Consider the following 19,790-nt stretch of genomic DNA (forward strand, 5'->3'; position numbering starts at 1 on the left):
AAAGTAAAATAAAACCTGAAAAGTATTTTATGTTACTGGAACCAAAGGACCAAATCAGACTCATCCGGGGGGAACGGAACGAATATCGGAAAGAGAAACACTGAGTCGGTAACAGAGACCTAGGAAGGAGAGTCCCAAATGGGAGATGACCTGTCCATCAATGTTCACGAGTGGTGCTGCTGAACACTTAACGCAAACATGCAAGTGTATTGGAGAATAGCTACATACACATCCATGTACACACATACATATCTAGGACGTCTGGTAAGCAAGACTCATGCGAGCACTGAATATTGAATTTTTGAAATATAACATAGGCAGAATATTATTTATTTGGTATCATGGATATCTGAAGGTACATCAGAACATAAATGAGTGGGATTAATGATATTTATCATAAATATATAATAACTTCTATCACCATCACTTCTTGACAATATTTGAGTCTTAAGATGTGCCAGGTTTTGTGCTAAAACTTTTTATCAGTATTATCTCCTTTAATCTCATCAATTGCTTATAGGGTAAATACTAGTATTATTCACATGAGTAAGAAAACAGACACTCAGAGAGGTTCGATAACTTCCCAAAAGTCACATAGCCATTAAAGCAGCAGAACCTATGTTTGGTCCCATCTAGTCTGACTCCAGAGCCCATGTTCTTAAAAACTATACATACAATGTCATTAATTGATTTGTCTTTATTTATTTTTAAGTTAGTCATATCTTTGGGCCCAGCTAGGTAGAAAACATAACAAAAAATCTGAAAAAGATTACATAATTTCTTTTTCTTTATTTATTGAAGTATAATTAGCATACAGTGTTATATTAGTTTCAGGTGCATAATATAATGATTCAACAACTCTGTATATTAATCAGTGTTCATGGCCACAATTTTCTATGTTAAAAAGCAAACCCGAGAAGTTTTTTAACCTTTCACAGTTTAAATAGCTGAAATTTGTGGCTTATTTTGTTTTTTAACTCCCACCCTCTTTATTTTATTGTTTTTGTGAAAATAACGCTTAACATGAAAACTATCTCTTAGCAAATATTTAAGTATACAATGCACTATTGTTAATTATAGGTGCTGTGCTACATTGTGGATCTCTAGGATTCATTCATCTTGTCTAACAGAAACTTCACACTCTTTAATTAATACTTCACCATTTTCACCTCCCTGGAGCCCCTGGCAACCACTACTTATTCTCTGCCCCTGAGTGTGACTGTTTCAGATTCCTCATATAAGTGGTATCATGTACCATTTTTACTTGTGTGCATGGCTTGTTTTACTTAGTACAGTATGTTCCTTGTTCATCTGTATCATTGCTAATGGCAGGACTTCCTTCTTTTTATGGCTGAATAATATTACATTGTGTATATACCATATTTTGTTAATCCAGTCATCCCTAATGGTCATTTAGGTTGCTTCCAAATCTTGGCTATTGTGAATAATGCTGCAGTAAATATGCAAGTGCAGATATCTCTTCAAGATCCTAATTTCAATTCCTCTGGCTAAATATCCCAAAGTGAGGGGAGCCTGGGTGGCTCAGTCGGTTAAGCATCTGACTTTGGCTCAGGTCATGCTCTCACAGTTCGTGGGTTTGAGCCCCATGTCAGGCTCTGTGCTGACAGCTCAGAGCCTGGAGCCTGCTTCGGATTCTGTGTCTCCCTCTCTCTCTCTGCCCCTCCCCCATTAGTGCTCTGTATCTCTCGCTCTCAAAAATGAATAAAAACATTTTTAAAAATTTAATAAATAATAAATGAATAAATATCCAGAAGTGAGATTGCTGGATTATACGGTAGTTTTATTTTATTTTTTTAGGAACTTCCATGCTGTTTTTCACAGTGGCTGCACCAATTTTCATTCCCACCAACAGTGCAAACCTGTTCCCTTTTCTCAACATCCTCACCAGCATTTGTTGCCTCTTGTCTTTTTTTATAATAGCCGTTTTAACAGATATAAGGTGATACTGTGGTTTTGATTTGCATTGCCCTGATGATTAGTGACGTTGAGCACTTTTTCATAAAACTGTTCACCATTTGTATGTCTTCTTTGGAGAAATATCTATTCAGTTTCTTTTCCCATTTTTTTAAACTTTGTTTTGACTTTTTTAAAAAAACATTTATTCATTTTTGAGAGACAGAGCACAAGCAGAGGAGAGTCAGAGAGAGAGGCAGACACAGAATCTGAAGGAGGCTCCAGGCTTCAAGCTGTCAGCACAGACACTGACACGGGGCCTGAACCCACAAACCGCAACATCATGACCTGAGCAGAAGTCAGACACTTAACCGACTGAGTCATCCAGGCGCCCCTCTTTGCCCATTTTTTAATTGGATTATTTATATCTTTGACATTGAGTTATAGGAGTTCCTTATATATTTTGGATATTAACCCTTTATCAGATATGTGGTTTCTTTTAGCCCAATGCATAGGTCACCTTTTTGTTTTGTTAATTGTTTTCCCTTTGCTTTGTAGAAGCTTTTCAGTTTCTTGTTTATTTTAGATTTTTTTTTACCTGTGTTTTTGGTGTCATATCCAAGAAGTCATTGCTAAAACCAAAGTCAAAAAGGTCTTCCCTGTTTTCTTTCAGGAGCTTTAGCATTTCAGATATTACTTATGTATTTAATCCTTTTGTTAATTTTTATGTATGGTATATGATAAGGGTCAAATTTCATTCTTTTATATGTAGATATCCAGTCTTTCCAACACCATTTATTGAAAAGACTATCCTTTCCCCATTCTACATTCTTGATACCTTTGTCAAAGATCAGTTGAATGTATATGTATGAGTTTATTTCTAGGCTCCCTGTTTTGTTCCATTGGTCTAGGTGTCTGTTTTTTTATGCCAGTACCATACTGTATTGAATATTGTAGCTTTGTAATATCCTCTGAAGTCAGGAAGTATAATGCCTCCATCTTTGTGCTTCTTGCTCACAATTGCTTTGGCCATTTAGATTCCTTTGTGGTTCCATTTAGAATTCTAGGATTGTATTCTCTATTTCTGTAAAAAAAAAAAAATACCATTGAGATATTGATATGGATTTTAACAATATGAATTCTTCCAATCCATGAATATGAGATGTCTTTACGTGTATTTGTACCTGCTTTAATTTCTTTTATTAGTGTCATGTTTTGCAGTATACAGATTTACCACATGGATTATTAGTTCTAACAGTTTTTGGTGGAATCTTTAGGATTCTCTACATGTAATTTCATCGCATCTACAAACAGAGATCATTTTACTCTTTCTCTTCCAATTCAGATGTCTTCTATTTCTTTTCCTTGCCTAATTGCTCTGTTTAGGACTTCTAGTACTATGTTAAATAGAAGTGGAGAGTGGGGATTCTCACGTTACAGGAAAAGTTTCAGTTTTATGTCATTAGGTATGATGTTAGCTGTGGGCTTGACATATATGGCATTATTGTGTTGAGGTTAAGTTCCTTCTATACCTAACCTGTTGAGAGTTTTTCATCATAAAGCGTGTTTAATTTGGTCAAATGCCTTTCTGCACCTATTGAGATATCATAGATTCCACATCTCCTTTTTATTTATCCTTCATTGTGTTAATGTGTTGTATCATTTTGATTGATTTGTATTTGTTGAACTATCCTTGCAACCCAGTGATAATGAATGAATGAATGAATGAATGAACGAATGAATAAAGAGGATTGTTGAGGCCCCCTACTATTATTGTATTGCTATCTATTTCTCCCTTCACATTTGTCAATGTTTGCTTTATACATTCAGGTGTTTCCATGTTGGGTGCATGTATATTTGTCATTTTTATATCTTCCTGTTGAATTGACTATTTTACCAATATGTAACAATCTTCTTTGTCTGTTTTGACAGTTTTTGAATGATATAAATATAGCCATTCTTGCTCCTTTTGGTTACCATTTGCATGGAATATCTTTTCTCATCCCTTCATTTTCAGCTTACGAGTGTTCTTAAATCTAAAGGATGTCTCTTGGGGCACCTGGGTGGCTCAGTCAGTTAAGCGTACGACTTCAGCTCAGGTCAGGATCTCATGGTCCATGGGTTCAAGCCCTGCGTCGGGCTCTGGGCTGATGGCTCAGAGCCTGGAGCCTGCTTCCAATTCTGGGTCTCCCTCTCTCTCTGTCCCTCCCCCGTTAATGCCCTGTCTCTCTCTGTCTCAAAAATAAATAAATGTTAAAAAATTTTTTTTTAATTTTTTTTTTTAAATAAAGGGTGTCTCTTATAGACAGCATATAATTGGGTCTTATGTTTTTATATCCATACAGCCACTCTGTATCTTTTGATTAGTAAGTTTAAACTGCATATTTGAAGACACAGTCATCTCTTCCAGTCTTTACAAATTGGCTTCAGCAGGGAAAGCCCTTCACCAATCAGTCCAGTCAGAGATTCTGAGCAGACCAGATGGTAGGAACCACAGAGAAGGTAGGCTAGAGGGCCCATGGCTGGACCCACTCACTGGGTCTGCAGGTGAGTGGGGCTGGTGATGGGGTCTACAAGTTGGTGGGTCCAGTTCTGGGGTCCACAGGTGGGCAGGCCCAGGGTCAAGGTCTGCAATCAGGCTTTTTTTTTTTAATGAATGATGCTTCAAGGATTTCTTACAGCTTTATCTAATATCACTGATATACAAAGAACTACACACATTTAATATGTACAATTCATTGTATGCATAGACCACAATTATCCATTCATCCATCAGTGCACACTTGGTTGCTTCCACCTTTTGGCTATTGTGACTGATGCTACTATAAACATGAGTATAAATATATCTGTTGAGGGGCGCCTGGGTGGCGCAGTCGGTTAAGCGTCCAACTTCAGCCAGGTCACAATCTCGCGCTCCGTGAGTTCGAGCCCCGCATCACGCTCTGGGCTGATGGCTCGGAGCCTGGAGCCTGCTTCCGATTCTGTGTCTCCCTCTCTCTCTGCCCCTCCCCCGTTCATGCTCTGTCTCTCTCTATCCCAAAAATAAATAAGCGTTGAAAAAAATAAATAAATAAATAAATAAATAAATAAATAAATAAATAAATAAATCTGTTGAAGCCCTTGCTTTCAGTTCTTTGGGGTATATTCCCAAGAAGTGGAATTGCTGAGTTGTATGGTAATTCTACTTGTAATTTTTTGAGAAAATGAGTTGATGAATACATTTTCATTTTTAAATTCATACGTCTTAAATTATTAGTGAGGAATGACATTTGGAACATTTTTATGGGTCTTGACATTTCTTTGTGACTTATGAGTACATAATAACATTTATAATTTTTCTAATAACAAGGATAGTAACTATTTCCTCTCATGTAAGTTTTGAGTATTTTCCCACTCGTTATTTACTTGTTACTTCACTGAAAGGTGATGTGTCTGCTTGTGTATGTATTTATTGTAGGCGTGGGAAGGGAGGGATGGGGCCATTCTTTCTAAAACAAATATTTGCAATGTGAAAATTGAAAGTTCACATTTTGATGTGAAGCATAGTCTTATGCAAATGGCTTCCAGAGAAGATCACATCTGGCATTTGATTCTTTGTCTTTGACACGATCCCTGACAAGCAGGCACACCTGTTTCACACCCCAAGTTCCTTCTGCCCAGCATTTAAAAAGGTGGATGTTCTTGCAGGAAAAGCAATAAATCCATGGAAGAGAAGCCCATAAAGTCTCGTTCAAGGTGCTTAGTGTGAGAGACTTTGGCAGAAATAGAAAATTCCAACTATATTGTCACTAAGCTGTTTGAGAAATAGGCAATCAGGCTTTGATTAATGAGCATTTCCTTCATCACTTATGCCCAACCTCTTTACAGCTTATTTCTGCAAACTCTAATACATGGCCCCAGAGGAAATGCTGTTTTCTCTGGTTTTGAGATCTCTTTGCCTTCTAGGTCTAGACCACCCAGGCAGCAGGCAGGCTAGGCAAAAAGACTCCAAAAATTATTAGGCTTAAAAAACAACAAACAAAACAGACAACTCTCAAGTATGAAACGTCTACTTTAAATCTTAGCTCACAGGTATCTTCAAATGTCTTGAAATTCTTTTTCTTATATCCCTGGACTGCCAGGTAACTGTTTTTCCTATTCAAAACTTAAGCGTAGCATCAATATGAGTTAGTCAAGCAGAAAGGAAGATGGAAAATGTGTATCTTTGCTTTAATCTTAAGATCAAACACACTCCTTTATAAAAGTGTTTCTCAGTATTTTTTTTTCATTATAACCCCCCTAAGGAGCCCTTTTAGACAATTTTTCCTAACTGCCCTCCTCCAATGAAATTTTAATATCACAGATATAAACACAATACATAAAGAGATAAACAGTATACCTGTGCATTCAAAGAGTGAGAATTTTTCCCCACCATCCCCCTTCTGCAAGAAACAATTTTGGGGGGGGGGGGCGCTTCGGTGGCTCAGTTGGTTAAGTGTCCGACTTTTGCTCAGGTCATGATCTCTTGGTTTGTGAGTTCAAGGCCCACATCAGGCTCTGTGCTGAGAGCTCAGAGCCTGAAGCCTGCTTTGGATTTTGTGTCTCCCTCTCTCTTTGTCCCTCCCCCAATTCACGCTCTGTCTCTCTCTCACTGTCTCAAAAATAAACACTTAAAGACATTTAAAAATTTAAAAAAAGAACCAACTTTTGAACCCTATTGGGAATGAATGATCTACAAAGTTTTCTCTAGCCATCCCACATTCACCTTTGAATCACAGACTCTCAGAGATATAAGGGAACTTGTCCTAATTGAATTATCCTTACCCACTCATTTTTAGTAGACTCAGCTGGGAAGGTTCTTTTTTAAAAAATACAAATGCTGGGGCTAGCTCTAAGATGTACTCTATCAGATTCTCTATAGTTGGAGCCTGGATCATTTGTTAATGCCAAGTGATTAAGGGTACACTCTAAATTTTGAGTCCCTCATAGAGTCCAATCTTTATCTAATAATAACTTTTAAAGTGGCTCATGTTTATTGAATGCTAATGATGTGCCAGGCCCTGTCTAATTCTCTCAAAGTGCTTAAATCAACCCTATGAGTTAGGTACTACTATTATTTCTTTTTTATGGAGAAACTGAGGCATAAAGGAATTAAGAAATTAGGCCAGTGATGCACAACTGGTCTAGGCAATCTGAAGCCACAATTGTCACTCTTTACCATTAATCCACACAGCCACCATGTTTATGCCAAGTTTATGCATAAACCCCTTCTTCTCCATGTCCCTCTTGTCCATGTCCTTGCTCAGGAAGACACCAGGGTCTGTGCCTAAGATGCCAGTGGTGCTGGAGGGATGGCCTGCAGAAGTGGGGAATGGTCCAGTCACAATTCCAAACATCACTGCTTCTATGTCCCAAAGGGAAACTGCTTGAGCCCAGAGTCCCATAGATCCCCCTTTCCAGTTCTCTCACTATAGCCTCCAACCCTTTCCTACAAACCAAAACAAGACCAGGGGATAAGGGGAGAGGCGTGCCTTTCCCTCTGATATCTACTCTCTCTCTCTCCTCCTGTGTCAGCCCATAAATAAATGCTCTTTTGCCAAAATAAAATAATAACAGCAAAACAAAAGTCATGCATTCTGATTCATGCAAATTGGCGCCACGTTCCCAGCCAGGTCTCCCTGCTCCACAAGAGCAGAGGGAAGCAAGGCTGCTCAGACTGAGGTTGCTGAGCTTCCCCAAAAGTTTCCCTGCTGAGGCTGTAACAAGTTAAAAAAAAAAATTCTTGTTTAAGAAAGTACCATCCCTCAAGGGGCAGCCCTGTATTTCTCTGTGACTTGAGCAATGTCACCACTCTCCAGAGAATGGAAAAGAGAGGGGATTTACTGCTCAAAAGGCTTCTCAATAAGTTACTGGCCTCAGTAGAGAATGCATATCCATAATTTGTGGAGGAAGCAATGAATCACTAGAAAATACATCCTGCCCATTAAAGTGAGCTGTCGGCCTCCGGACTCGTTAGCCCAACCCACTGCAATGGAGGGTCTGGGCCAAGGACACCTGGAACTGCTTCTCTCTCCACTGGTGTTCAGGACACAGACAGGACCTTTGTCATTGCCGCAGAGGCTTCAAGGCCTATGAAGCCAGGGGTGTGCAAAGTAAGTTCATATGGGGAAAAAAGAGGGGAAAAGAGAGCCCTACTTCATCAGGTCTGTCTTAAAGAGAGAAACTTTTAGCTATTCCTGCAGGTGATGGGGAGTGTGCATGAATCGGCAAGATTCACATCTGTGGCCAGAAATAAGATCCGGAGGGTGAAGCCTGGGGAGCAGGCTGGGGATATAGAGACATACAATGAGCATTGGTTTATCTAATCCACTTGGCAAAGGGAGACTGAAGGGAAAACAAGTGAGCAAGTAGGACAGAAGTAACCAAAGAAGAAAAAAGAAAATATTTACTAATCAACCCACCAAAGGGAGACAGAGAAAGTTGAAATCAGCATCATAATGTGTCTGTAATTACTCAGCAGTCTGGCAAACTTGGCCCAAGTCTAATGTCATTCTTATTTTCAAATGCTCGGGAGCTCAAAGAGATATCTGTTTCCTGTCCCCGTAATTAATGGAAGTGGAAAGCTCAGCAGACATTCTGAATCACACCGACCTGAGCCCCACTGGCTCTTCTGACCACACAATGGTAGCTCTGGGGCTGCTGCCTCCTAACCCACGGGAGCTTTCCATGAGTCCACGAGCACCTTGCCCCCGGGAGAGGAAGAAGGCCAGTAGGAACAACTGGGAGGTATTACCCTCTTCTGCTCCCACTGAGGCATCACTAGAAGAGCCTTTGCAGACTCAAATGAGAAGCAGCCCCCTGCCCCAGTATTCTTATTTCTTTCACCCAGGGCTCTCATAAAAGAAAGCATCCACTCCTCCTCTAATACAACCTCAGAGACATCACTTATACCAAGGTATCGCTGAAATTTCTTCCCCTTGGTGTTTTCATATTTTAATTGGGACCAATCCCTATGTCAAAAAGAATGAATTGCTAAGAGCAGGATTTTAGTTAATAGCCAGCCTTATGAGTAGGCTGGGCCCCAGGAAATCACCCTTGATATGGCTTATAAGACACTGAAGGACCCAGTCTCTGCCCAGGTCTCTAACGTATCCAACCCTCTGGGACACCCATCTCCCCCTCAAACACACCACCATCTCACCAGCCCCAGGGTCTTTGCACATGCCCTTCTTTCTATCTGGAACTCTCCCCTACAGTTCCTCACATGGTTAATAGTCCAGCTTAGCCTTCACATCCCAGAAAAAATATCATTCCTTCAGGGAAATCCTCCTTTGTTGCAGACTATGAATCTGGAATTCTTCCTTGTCCAGCAAAAGAACAGATGCAGAACTGAATACAAGAGAGGGGCTAATGCCCAGGAGGCGACAAGAGCCCTGAAGAGGGGTTCCGTCTCCATATTTCTTGATCTCACAAGATATTACCCACATGGAGAACATGAAGAAAACAACATCTTACATGTGTAAATGTGGAGAAGACAATCAGACAGTAATCATTAACTTGTGTGTGTAAGAAGCAAAGGGTCTGGCAGGGGTGGGGTGCAAATGGAGTTTGTGATCAAGGTGCCAGATGGAAAGTAATTTCCTGCAGGTGATCTAACAGGTTACTCGTGATCCCATTAACATTAAAACATCTTGCTAGCTAACCTTGGGCGTTTTGCCCTAAGCTTTTTTCTAACCCATTTATGTAAGTAGAATCTATTTCCCCACACTCCCTGCTTCCCCAGACAAAGTCAGGCCTCCTTACTCTAGGCTCCCCAGCATCATGCACTGCTTCTCTGCAGCACATATAATTCATTCCTTCTTTGCCATAAAGGCCCTAAAGGGTCACAACAAGCTTGACAGCTTCCAGCTACGTAAAGAGGGTCTGTGAGGCTGGGAGAGTGGAAAGGGGGAATGAGTAGGTTCAAAAGGCAAATGAGTCAGGCCCATAAAAGCTTAATTCAGGATTTTATTCTAAGAGCAACCAGAAGATGCTGGAGGGTTTAAACAATGGAGTGATACAATCTGATTTATATTATGAATGGTTCCTCCAGCTTCTGTGTGGAAATGGATGGAGGTAGGAACAAGGCTAGGAATATAGTGGGGTTGTGCTAGGGGTATTTGGTAGAGGAGGAGTAGACTGATTCAATGTGTATTTTGAAGGAAGACATCACCCAGTGTATTGATAGATGGAATGGAATGTTTGAGGAAAAGAGAAGAATCAGTGTGTGGCTTGAGTAACTAGTAAATGTGGCATTGTTTGTTAACATGGGGAAGACTGGGAAGGAGTAGGCAAGGGAGGGAAATCAATGTTGTCTTGGTGAGTTAAACTTGAAAACTCTTTTAGATATGTAAGTGGAAATGTCAAGAAAGCAGATGGTCCTGCTAGGAAAAGTCAGAGCTGGAAAAAGATACCCAGCGATCATCGACCTATAGGCAGATTTAGCAGGATCAAGGCTACTGGCCAAGTACAATGAAGGAAAGGGTTGGCATCAGTATGGAACCACAAAGCCTGAGTGAGCAGGGAAAGAAGGACCTGAGAACAGTGGGACTAGGGGAATGGAGCAGTGAAAGTCACCAGAGGGTGATGTAATTGCCACAGAGGGAGTCCTAGAGCAGGAGGGGTGCAGGGATGGGGGGTGGTTGTCAGAGGGTATGTAAGGAGGAAGTGACCTCTACTTTGGGACTCACCTCTTTAGGTTAGCCCTCACATTCCAGTCCCAAGCCTCTGCTATGCTGCTGGAGTTACTCTGCTCCAAAATGTCTTCTCTGCTTTTTAGGTTCCCCTCCTTCCATGGAGGCTGTCGCACACTCTGCAACTTTAATCCAGCTTAACGTGCCTGCGGACCGCCTACGCATTGACCATTATATGAGCTCTAGAAAGGCTCCACATGCATTCGTGAACACCTTCCCAAATCACTTCCTGCTTGTCGCTGCTCTGCTTGATTTCTCACCCTGCGCTACTCTGCGCAGCCCCCATACTCTTTGCTCTAGTCCAGAGTCTCGGGTCCACTGTCCATGCAACATCGTGCTTTCTGCTCTGGATTCCATCAGATGGCAATCACTGCTCCATTTAACTCCGTGGCACTAAGCCTCTGACTGACATGGCACCCCAGCTGGCCCTGCCTGGTTCTCCCTGAGGGACAGGATTAGAAAACACCCACAACCCCCTCTACGACCCCCTCCGTGGAAGGCCTCCACCAGCAGGTGCCATCTCTGCCCTGACGAGCTCCACCTCCCATTTTCTCTTTATACTTGAGATTATGTTCCCATCCGCTTTGTAAACATGTTCTTTCTGGCATGTTTCAATTGTCTGTAGAAATGTTATTCTTCTCCTTAGTTTCTTTCTTTTTTTTTTTTAACATCTTTTTATGGAATTCCATCTCAATCTTTTTGTTGTTCATTTTTATAAGGAATTTGGTTGCTTTTCCTTCCTAACGTCATGGCTCTAGAGCCCCCTCTTCTGCTGCTTTTGTGAAATGTTCACAATAGGTTTCCTGGTCTAAAAATCCATCTCTCCTCTTCTTTCACCTGGACTTTCTTTTTTCTTTGTCTCTGTTGATCCCGTGCTGCTATGTTGGATCTTATTCCCAGCAGTTTCCACTCATGGTGGGGCCCTGTCTTGGAAGGGAGTTTTGTCTGGTTAGTTTTGAGGGCTTGTGGGTCCCTGACTACCAGGCCCTTCAGATCTTGTCACTTGCACACAGCCTAGCAGAGTCTAAAAACTCCTCCAGTTCCAGCCATCATTCTCAAGTTGACCTAGTACATTTCCGGTGAGTGCCCATCTACTTGTTTGGGAGATTATGGCATACATCAGATGCCCTGGTGCTCTCCTTTGCTTTCTCCAGCACAGATGTTGATACAATTCTAGTCTTGGAGTGTTGGTGGGTTCATGAAGATACTTTGTCAATTAGCTTTTGTGCCAGTGTTGGCTATGGATTTGGGGAGTTGGGGGAGGAGGGTCTATCTAATTGCTTTGTTTAATTTTAGAGGTATATGTGGAGAAATTACAATATTATGCCACCACTGCCATTTTCCCAGAATCCCTTGGTTTATCTGTTTATCTGTTATCTTTTAACAACACTCTGAGGTGCTTACCATTATTATTCCCATTATATAGACGAGGAAGCTAAAGTCTAGAGAAGTTAAGCAAATTTCTTAAGGGAAAACATTGTAAGCAGTAGAAATCAGATACAAATCCAGGCATTCAGCCGATGTAGCATATACTAACCACTCTGCAAGGCTTCATTTAGCTGTCCGTAGGCTACCAGAAGGATGAGTAGAAACTGAACAAATGAACAATAGGGAAACACTTGTTTTCAGTTGAAAGAATGGGATAAACAAAGGCCCTGAGGCTTCCCTGATTTTGAGGAATTGAAAGAAGCCAGTGTGGCTACAGACTTGTGAGACATGGGAGGATTGCATGAGATGCTGCACGAAAAAGAAGCCAAAGTAGATTATTCAGGACATTGCAAGCCATGGAAGGATTTTGCATTTTATCCTATATGCAATGCAAAGTGGTCTAAGAAACTCTAATTTTACACAATGGAACTCAGAAGAAGGATTACTTTACTCCACTTAAAGAACTAAATTCTGTGCCTTTGGACCTAAAAAATGATTTGACCACAGAGAAGATGGGTGAATCACACAGTATAGTGCATTCATTGCTGTTTAGGAAATGAACCAAGATAGGAGGAAAATGGTACCCAGGGAATGGAAGAGTCATGAGAAAGGAAGATAGATAGCTTGGATAGGGGACCAGTTGGAGAAAACCCTGGACAGTCCTGCTCAGCAGGCTCCTGGGAGCAATGGCCTTTCTACATATCAGTTGCTCCTGAGGGAAGAATGGTGACCGAGCCATGGATCCCGTGACATGGGCAACGCTAAAGAGAGCTGCTGCTTTAGGCTGACTACAACAGAACATTCTTTCAAGAGTCTGCATCCCTTTTATAATTTTTGGGACTCTGCATCAGAAGGTCAGCAGCATTCACCTGTCAAGATATTTTGGGTACTAATGACTCCCCTTTCTTGCTATTCATATCAATTGCCTTTTGTTATAGTCACCAAGGCTTTGTGAGTTGGCTTTGTGATATGTCTTCCAGACAATGTAATATTTGGCACTTTCTCTATTCACATTCAAGCTTCAGGAAAAGTATCAGGGCCTGTGATTCAGGCATTATTTTTATCTACACTACATGGAGGAGAGTTGCTAAGATGCTGTGGGATTGTCTTTCTGGGATTTCATATGTTTGATAAATAAAGCAGAGTCACTTTTCCACACTCACTTTTAATTTCTAGAGCTGTTCCAGGTTTGCATTTTAAACTCTGCCTTCTATGGAATCATTGGGTATTATTTTTTAATGTTTTCTATGATTTATTGTTGAGAGAGAGAGACAGAGTGTGAGCAGAAGAGGGGCAGAGAGGGAGACACAGAATCTGAAGCAGGCTCCAGTCTCTGAGCTGTCAGCACAGAGCCCGACATAGGTCTTGAACTCATGGCCTATGAGATCATGACCTGAGCCGAAAACGGACACTTAACCAACTGAGCCACCCAGGTGCCCCTGAATCATTGGGAATTATTTATGGAAAGGCCACAGGAGAGGGAAGGGGTCATGGGTCATAGGCCATAGCCCAAAGGGAGGTCAGGACAGCTCTGCTCAGCTAAGGGCAATCATGGGAGAGTATCACTAGTCATCCAGCTAGTTTAGATGGCAGGTAGGAGGTGGGGTAGGAATAAGGTGAGAGACTCGGGACAATGCTGGGGTGTGCAGCTGAGGCACTTGGTCCCTGGAAGGGAAAGGCGGCAGTATTGATGCCATCATAAGATTTGATGCTTGACATGAGCGTGATTGTTTTCTACTCAGCTGGAGCTACTCTGGATGGAAACTGGTGCCTCCAATTTACTTACTCACCCCTACATGAAACCTCTCTTCCTATACCAAATGAGCCAGGGATCCTTTACTTAGCATGCCAGTGCTTCTCAACATTACCTGGGAACACGTCAGAATACAAAATAGGGACCCCATCCCAGAACTACTGAATGAGAAACTCTGGGAGGGGGGCCAACAATCCGTCTTAACAAGCCCTCCAGGGCATCCTCATGCTCCTTGAAGACCAAGAACCCGTGCATCACATTAAGCCTAGAAGCTAAGTAGGGAGCATGGGGTGGCCCCTGAAGTCTCCTTACCTCTGGGGATGTGGCATTTTCCCTGCATCGCTGGCACAGACCAAACCGTGTGCTTTCCATGTGCTCTCCATTCAAGCCAGACCCTGTGGAGGAGTCAGAAGTCAGGGCCAGCTGGAGGGCACATCCTGGCAAACTTGCTGGGGAGCAAGGGGATCTGTGCCTTCTACACAGTCACAACGAGTAGGCTTTAGAACATGCCCTTTTCCAAACTCCTCCTTATGCAGTCAGAATCTTCATTATCCACTGGTAAAGGAGAGCAGAATAGCCACCTTAAAATATACCACATTGGCATATTGATTACTTTGAATTAAAGTTACTTGAGAAACAGCTGATTCAAGAAGGACACTCTGACCTCCTTTGTCCTCCTAAAAGCAGGAAATAAATCTCCCATGTGAATGTACGCTCCCTATATCAAGAGGATGGAAGGCATCCTTACTGCCAGAGATAAGGAATTCGGGGCTGAGGGGGCTCTATAAACAAACCTTGTTACCTCATTACTAATTAGCTATCCCAAGCCCAAATACCTTTTTTTCATCAATTCTTCACAAATTTGTTTCCTTGCCTAAAAAGTATAAAAGATGCCTGCTTCAGCCAGTTCTTTGAGTCTCATATTTTTATGGGCTCCCCTACATATGAAATTAAATTTGATTTTCTCCTATTAATCTGCCTTATGTCTATATAATTATTAGATCAGCCAAAGAATCTAGATGGGAAGAAGGGAAACGTTTTTTTCCCCTCACTGACAACTCCTTGTCCCAGGTTGAATATCAGTTTGTCTGCATTTGTCTAAGCAGCAAAGGAAGGCAATTTCCACAGATGAGGGTCAACTAACTGTGTTCATACACTCCACCTCCCATATAATGATGATGATGACGACGACGACGACGACGACGACGATGATGATGATGATGATATGATCCCACTGGAAAGTCATCTGCTTCATCAACAATAAGATTAATTGGGACACCTGGGAGGCTCAGTTGATTAAGCATCCACTCTTGGTTTCGGTTGGGGCCATGATCTCATGGTTCATGAGTTCTAGCCCCGCATCTGGCTCCTTGTTGACAGTGTGGAGCCTGCTTGGGATTGTCTCTCCCATTCTCTGCCCTTCCCATTTCATGTGTATGCTTGCCAATGCACACTCTCTCTCTCTTTCAAAATAAATAAATAAACTTAAAAAAATAATGAAATGAATGTACGATGGATACTTGGAAAAATCTCTCCAAAGGCAATCTTTAGGAATCTTCCCTACTACAAAAATGAGGAAACATTTCTCTCCTCTTGCCCATCACTCAGAATCCTTTATAGAATCACTTGCACTAATGTTTGCAATAAATCCAAGTTTGGGAGGGTGGAGTTTGTTCTTGTTGTTTGTAGTGTTTTATTTTATTTTAAATGGAGGTTTGGAACAAAGACTTCGGAATCAGAAAGATTTAGAAATACACATCTCACTTGCTGTGTATCTTGTAATCTAAAGCAATCGACTTAGCCTCATTCAGCCCTTCTAGGGCTCTGTTTTCTTATCTGTCTAGTGGAGATGACTGTCTATTTTACATAGTTGAGCAAATTATAATAAAATAACTTGTGCTTACTCTGTAGAGTACCTATTTGTCTCTCCTGCTGTTTTCTCTTTTACTTGCCTTGTGTAATATTCTTGCACACAGGAACCTCATGGGTGAGACTCCTTTCCATAAGGGAAAATGAAGGATATCACCTTGTGACTTTCCAATTTTTAATAATCCTTATATTAGTAAAATCAAATCCCCCACTGGACTGGAACACTTCCTTCTCTCTATAAGCCTCTAGAGTTTGTGTCTCATGTCCACCTGGAATGTTAGAACCAAAAAGGGCCTTAGATTTGGTCCATTTAATGTATTTTTTTTTCTTTTTACAGTTGAATAAACAGTGATAACTAAAGCCAAGATGACAGGTTCAAGGTCATTTGGTTAGGTAGTAGCGAAGCACAGATTCCAATCTATTCTTGTCCATCTTCCATTCTGTTATCCTACCTAACAACGAAATTGAAGACACCACAATTTTCCCTTGGTTAGCTTCCCGCTAAATTTTTAAAAAACTGGAAAGAACCTGATTTTTCTTCCACTCATTCCTGGCTCAACATTATGCACCTACGTTTTTTAATCAACAAATAATGGAACAGGCATGATCATGAATATACTTCAGAGAGCAGAAAGAGCAAAATAATTCCATGGATCTCAAACATCTTTTTAAAAACAATAATCTTTGCAGAGTCCAGTAAGGAAACGCAGAAGCCCTCCCAGACCACCCACATGGTCCTGCATTCAGGAACACCCAACAGGAAGCCGAAGACATGACCCAGAAAGGAAGCTAATTAAAGCACACAGCAGGGAATGAAGCCGGCCACCTGCATCATCAATAACCAGTGTTTGTTCAAACAACTGTAGCATTGAAAGAAGAAAAAGTAAAGAAAACTCCACTGTTGTAGTTGATTCCAAGAGAGGCGTGCTATGATTTCTTTGATGTTCCACCACAGGATTTCTGCAATAAGCAGCCCGGCCTGAAAACAGAGCTGCCCCATTGGGAGGTCAGTACAAAACCAAATGATATCAGCAGAGGATGGACCCAAAGATCACTACGTGTGTGACGAGGATACAGAGCAAGACTCTTTCCAAATGTCAGATTTGTACTTCCGGATCCCCTCCTCTTGGGCTCATGGGTCTTAAACCCTTGATAATTCACTTTGGGCCATGATAGTATCATCCACTACTGACCTCTTTGTGTTCCTACTCAAGACTTACAGAAAAGTTGGGAATGTGAGCTCCTGCTTCTGTGTCCACCACTTTCTTGTGGCCCCAACACTGGCAGAGGCCATATAGGAAGCTCTTCACCAACTCAACCCTAACACAACACATTGCTGATGGTATCATAGTCCTGCTCATACATTCCTCAGGCCCCCTGTCTTTCTCTCAGATAACACTATTTACTCCTACTTTTTCAACTCTTCATGATCCCTTTCCCTAATGATGCCTCTGGAACAGTCTTCTCTCCCCTCCCCCATCCCCCCAATGACTGAAAAATAATCCTCTGTTTCAGTGACTCCTACAGCCACTGGGCTTTCTATTCACCAGTTCCCTCCACTTATGTCTTTGAATGATACAGCTTTTGGAATATCAGTGATTCGTGCTTATCTATGTAATACCTGTGTGTCTCTTCACTCTTCTTATCCACATTTAACTTGGACTTAAATATCCCAGTGAGCTATCCACAGTATAAGAAAAATAAAAAGGTTCTCTAGGAGCCTCCTAATTTTCCCAAGACATATGCTTTGGTTGTTATCCTTAAGTATTATTGTTAGCATTATTTAGCAGTGAACTGGCTGCTGAGAAGAAACAGAGATGTATTCCCTTCTCAGTGAGTTAACAACTTAAATCATAAAAAAAGCACATATGTATGTTTGTTATACATAACTTCCTTCAGTTTCTGCATATGTGTGTGTGTATATTTAGAGAGTACACACACACACACACACACACACACACACACACACACACACACAAGGAAAGCACAACAGGAGAGGAAACAAAATACTAAGGAGATTGGTAATTACGTTGTAAGGATGTTTGAGGTGCACAGAGGGGTGTATGCTTCCGAGCATATGTTGGCTAAAGCCTGGGAACCCGCCAAAAGGCACTTGTGAGACCCTTGGAGCGTTTCTTGGATGACTTAAACTGGCAGCAAGCTAGTTTCCAACTGGAAAATATTTCCTTTACTCAGTTTAAACAGTCAGTGTTAATTGTTCTAATCACTTTGAAAAACCACCTGCAAGTCCCTGGATCATGGAGGATATTCCTTGGCCACTCCCAGATGGGTCACAGCTTGCTGTTACAGCATGGGCTATAACCTACACAGTCATTTTCCCTACAGAAGAGAGTATGTTTCCAGTATGCACAAGACACTAGCAGACCCTAGGTCTCTGTCTTCATGGAGTTTACACTCCGGTGGAGTGGACATGCTTACATGTAAACCCATGTGATTATGTGTTTCATTATACCCACTTTGGAGGTCAAGTCCTGTGAGAGTTCATGGCAGAGACCCAGCCTCTGGGAAGGGAGGTGGGCAGAGAAATTTTCTCTGGATATGGGGCAATTAAGCAATGATATAAGAGGTGAGTAGGGATTAATCAGAAAAACAGAGGGGTTGGCAGCATCTGGAGGCCCATTAGCATAGAGAGGGTGACACATTTGAGGAAATGGACACTGGCCAATGTGACTAGGACACAGGCAACATTAGCCATACATGAGGTTGGAGAGCCAAACATGGACCAGATCAGGAAAGGTCCTGTGGCTCATACAGACAATTTTGAATTCTATTCCAAGTACAATTGCTAGTCACTGGAGTGTGTTAAACAGCTGGATTTGTGGTCTGGTAACTATGGAACATGGAGCAAGGCTTGAATGTTTAAATCACGCTTATCTTTGGCCGATATAAAGAAATAGTGCTTTGAATATCTCTCCAATTTGTGTATGTCTTTTTACAAATTAAGAATGTCATGTGAGGCCTTTATCCTCTCAACACCTGGGATCCAGAATTCCATTTGGAATCTGCTTCTAACTGCCCCGACAGGATGGGGGATGAGTCTGGTTCTGTTTTGGCTCTGGTGACAGCAGACACACTACTTGTGTGCTACTTGTCTGCCCTCTTGTGTTTACTTCAGATCCACTACTGTGTAAGCCTGGTTTCCACTATAGAGCAGACTGGGAGTGTGAATGAGGGAGGAGACGGCGGGTTGGGTCTGTAGGGAAAACAGCGTCTAAGTCACAACACGGAGGAAAGTAACGCCATCTTCCTCACCCTCATTCCCCTGACCTCCCGGGATGGGTGTTTAAAACTTGGGTTTATGAGATTAGCATGAATAGCTATGGAGTTTTGAAATGGATTAAACATCGATTCAAAGTTAGCAGCCTAAAAATTGACCAAATCCATACAGATTACGGAAATCAACATCTTGAGGCATAGTCTAGTTTAGTAAGAGCTCATTATTAAGAAGGAAATTTTGTTGATCCTGAGCCACTTCTGCCTCCTCAGATCCATTCTGGGGGTCATTGCCCCCCAACTAGTCTTTCTGTCAGCATTTCCTGGCACAGCCCTTGTTTGCTCTCATTCCTCTACCAGCCAGCAACTACTCCACACCCACCCAGTCTATCTCCTCATGACTCTTCTCTCTCTCTCTCTCTCTCTCTCTCTCTCTCTCTCTCTCTCTCTCTCTCTTTAATTCTTAGTGATTTCTTTATGGAATAAAATTGAATAAAGGGAAATGTATGAGGAAATTGTACACAATATTATTATCTCAAGAAGACCTTCCTAAAAGTCATTTCCATTACATGGTAGAATGGGTTCCCTGGAGAAATAAGAGGACAATCACCCGAGTTATTTAAAAATCAACTGGACAAAGCCACCAAGGATGTGCTGGCAGGAAGACCCCAGTCCTAGCCCTCCTAGAATGAAGAAAAGGAACCTAATAAGATTTTTCTCTCCTTGTCTCCCTTTTTCTGTAGGCTGAATTCTTTAACTCATACTGAAATCAGTTATATCCAAAGACAGCAAGATTCACTGCTTTCCTGTGGCCAAATTCATCAGAAAGTAGAACAAAAGCTAAAGAGGGGGATATTAAAGAATCCCTTCTTTGACTATCA

The 19,790-nt window shown here is 41.6% G+C and overlaps 1 long non-coding RNA gene across 2 annotated transcripts in view; it reads right to left on the bottom strand.

Annotated features, from left to right (window-relative positions):
• Window positions 1-2,784: 2,784 nt before the first annotated feature.
• LOC109492687 overlaps window positions 2,785-19,790 on the bottom strand; it is a 72,052-nt gene continuing 55,046 nt past the window's right edge. For both annotated transcript variants that reach the window (XR_002736920.2, XR_006587309.1), the window contains exons 3-4: window positions 14,119-14,201; window positions 2,785-2,998 (exon numbers count right to left, since the gene is read on the bottom strand). This is a non-coding gene — a long non-coding RNA (uncharacterized LOC109492687). The remainder of the gene's footprint in view (window positions 2,999-14,118; window positions 14,202-19,790) is intronic.

The sequence above is a fragment of the Felis catus genome, chromosome D2, assembly GCF_018350175.1.
Source record: "Felis catus isolate Fca126 chromosome D2, F.catus_Fca126_mat1.0, whole genome shotgun sequence".
In the NCBI taxonomy this organism is placed as follows: Eukaryota; Metazoa; Chordata; class Mammalia; order Carnivora; family Felidae; genus Felis; species Felis catus.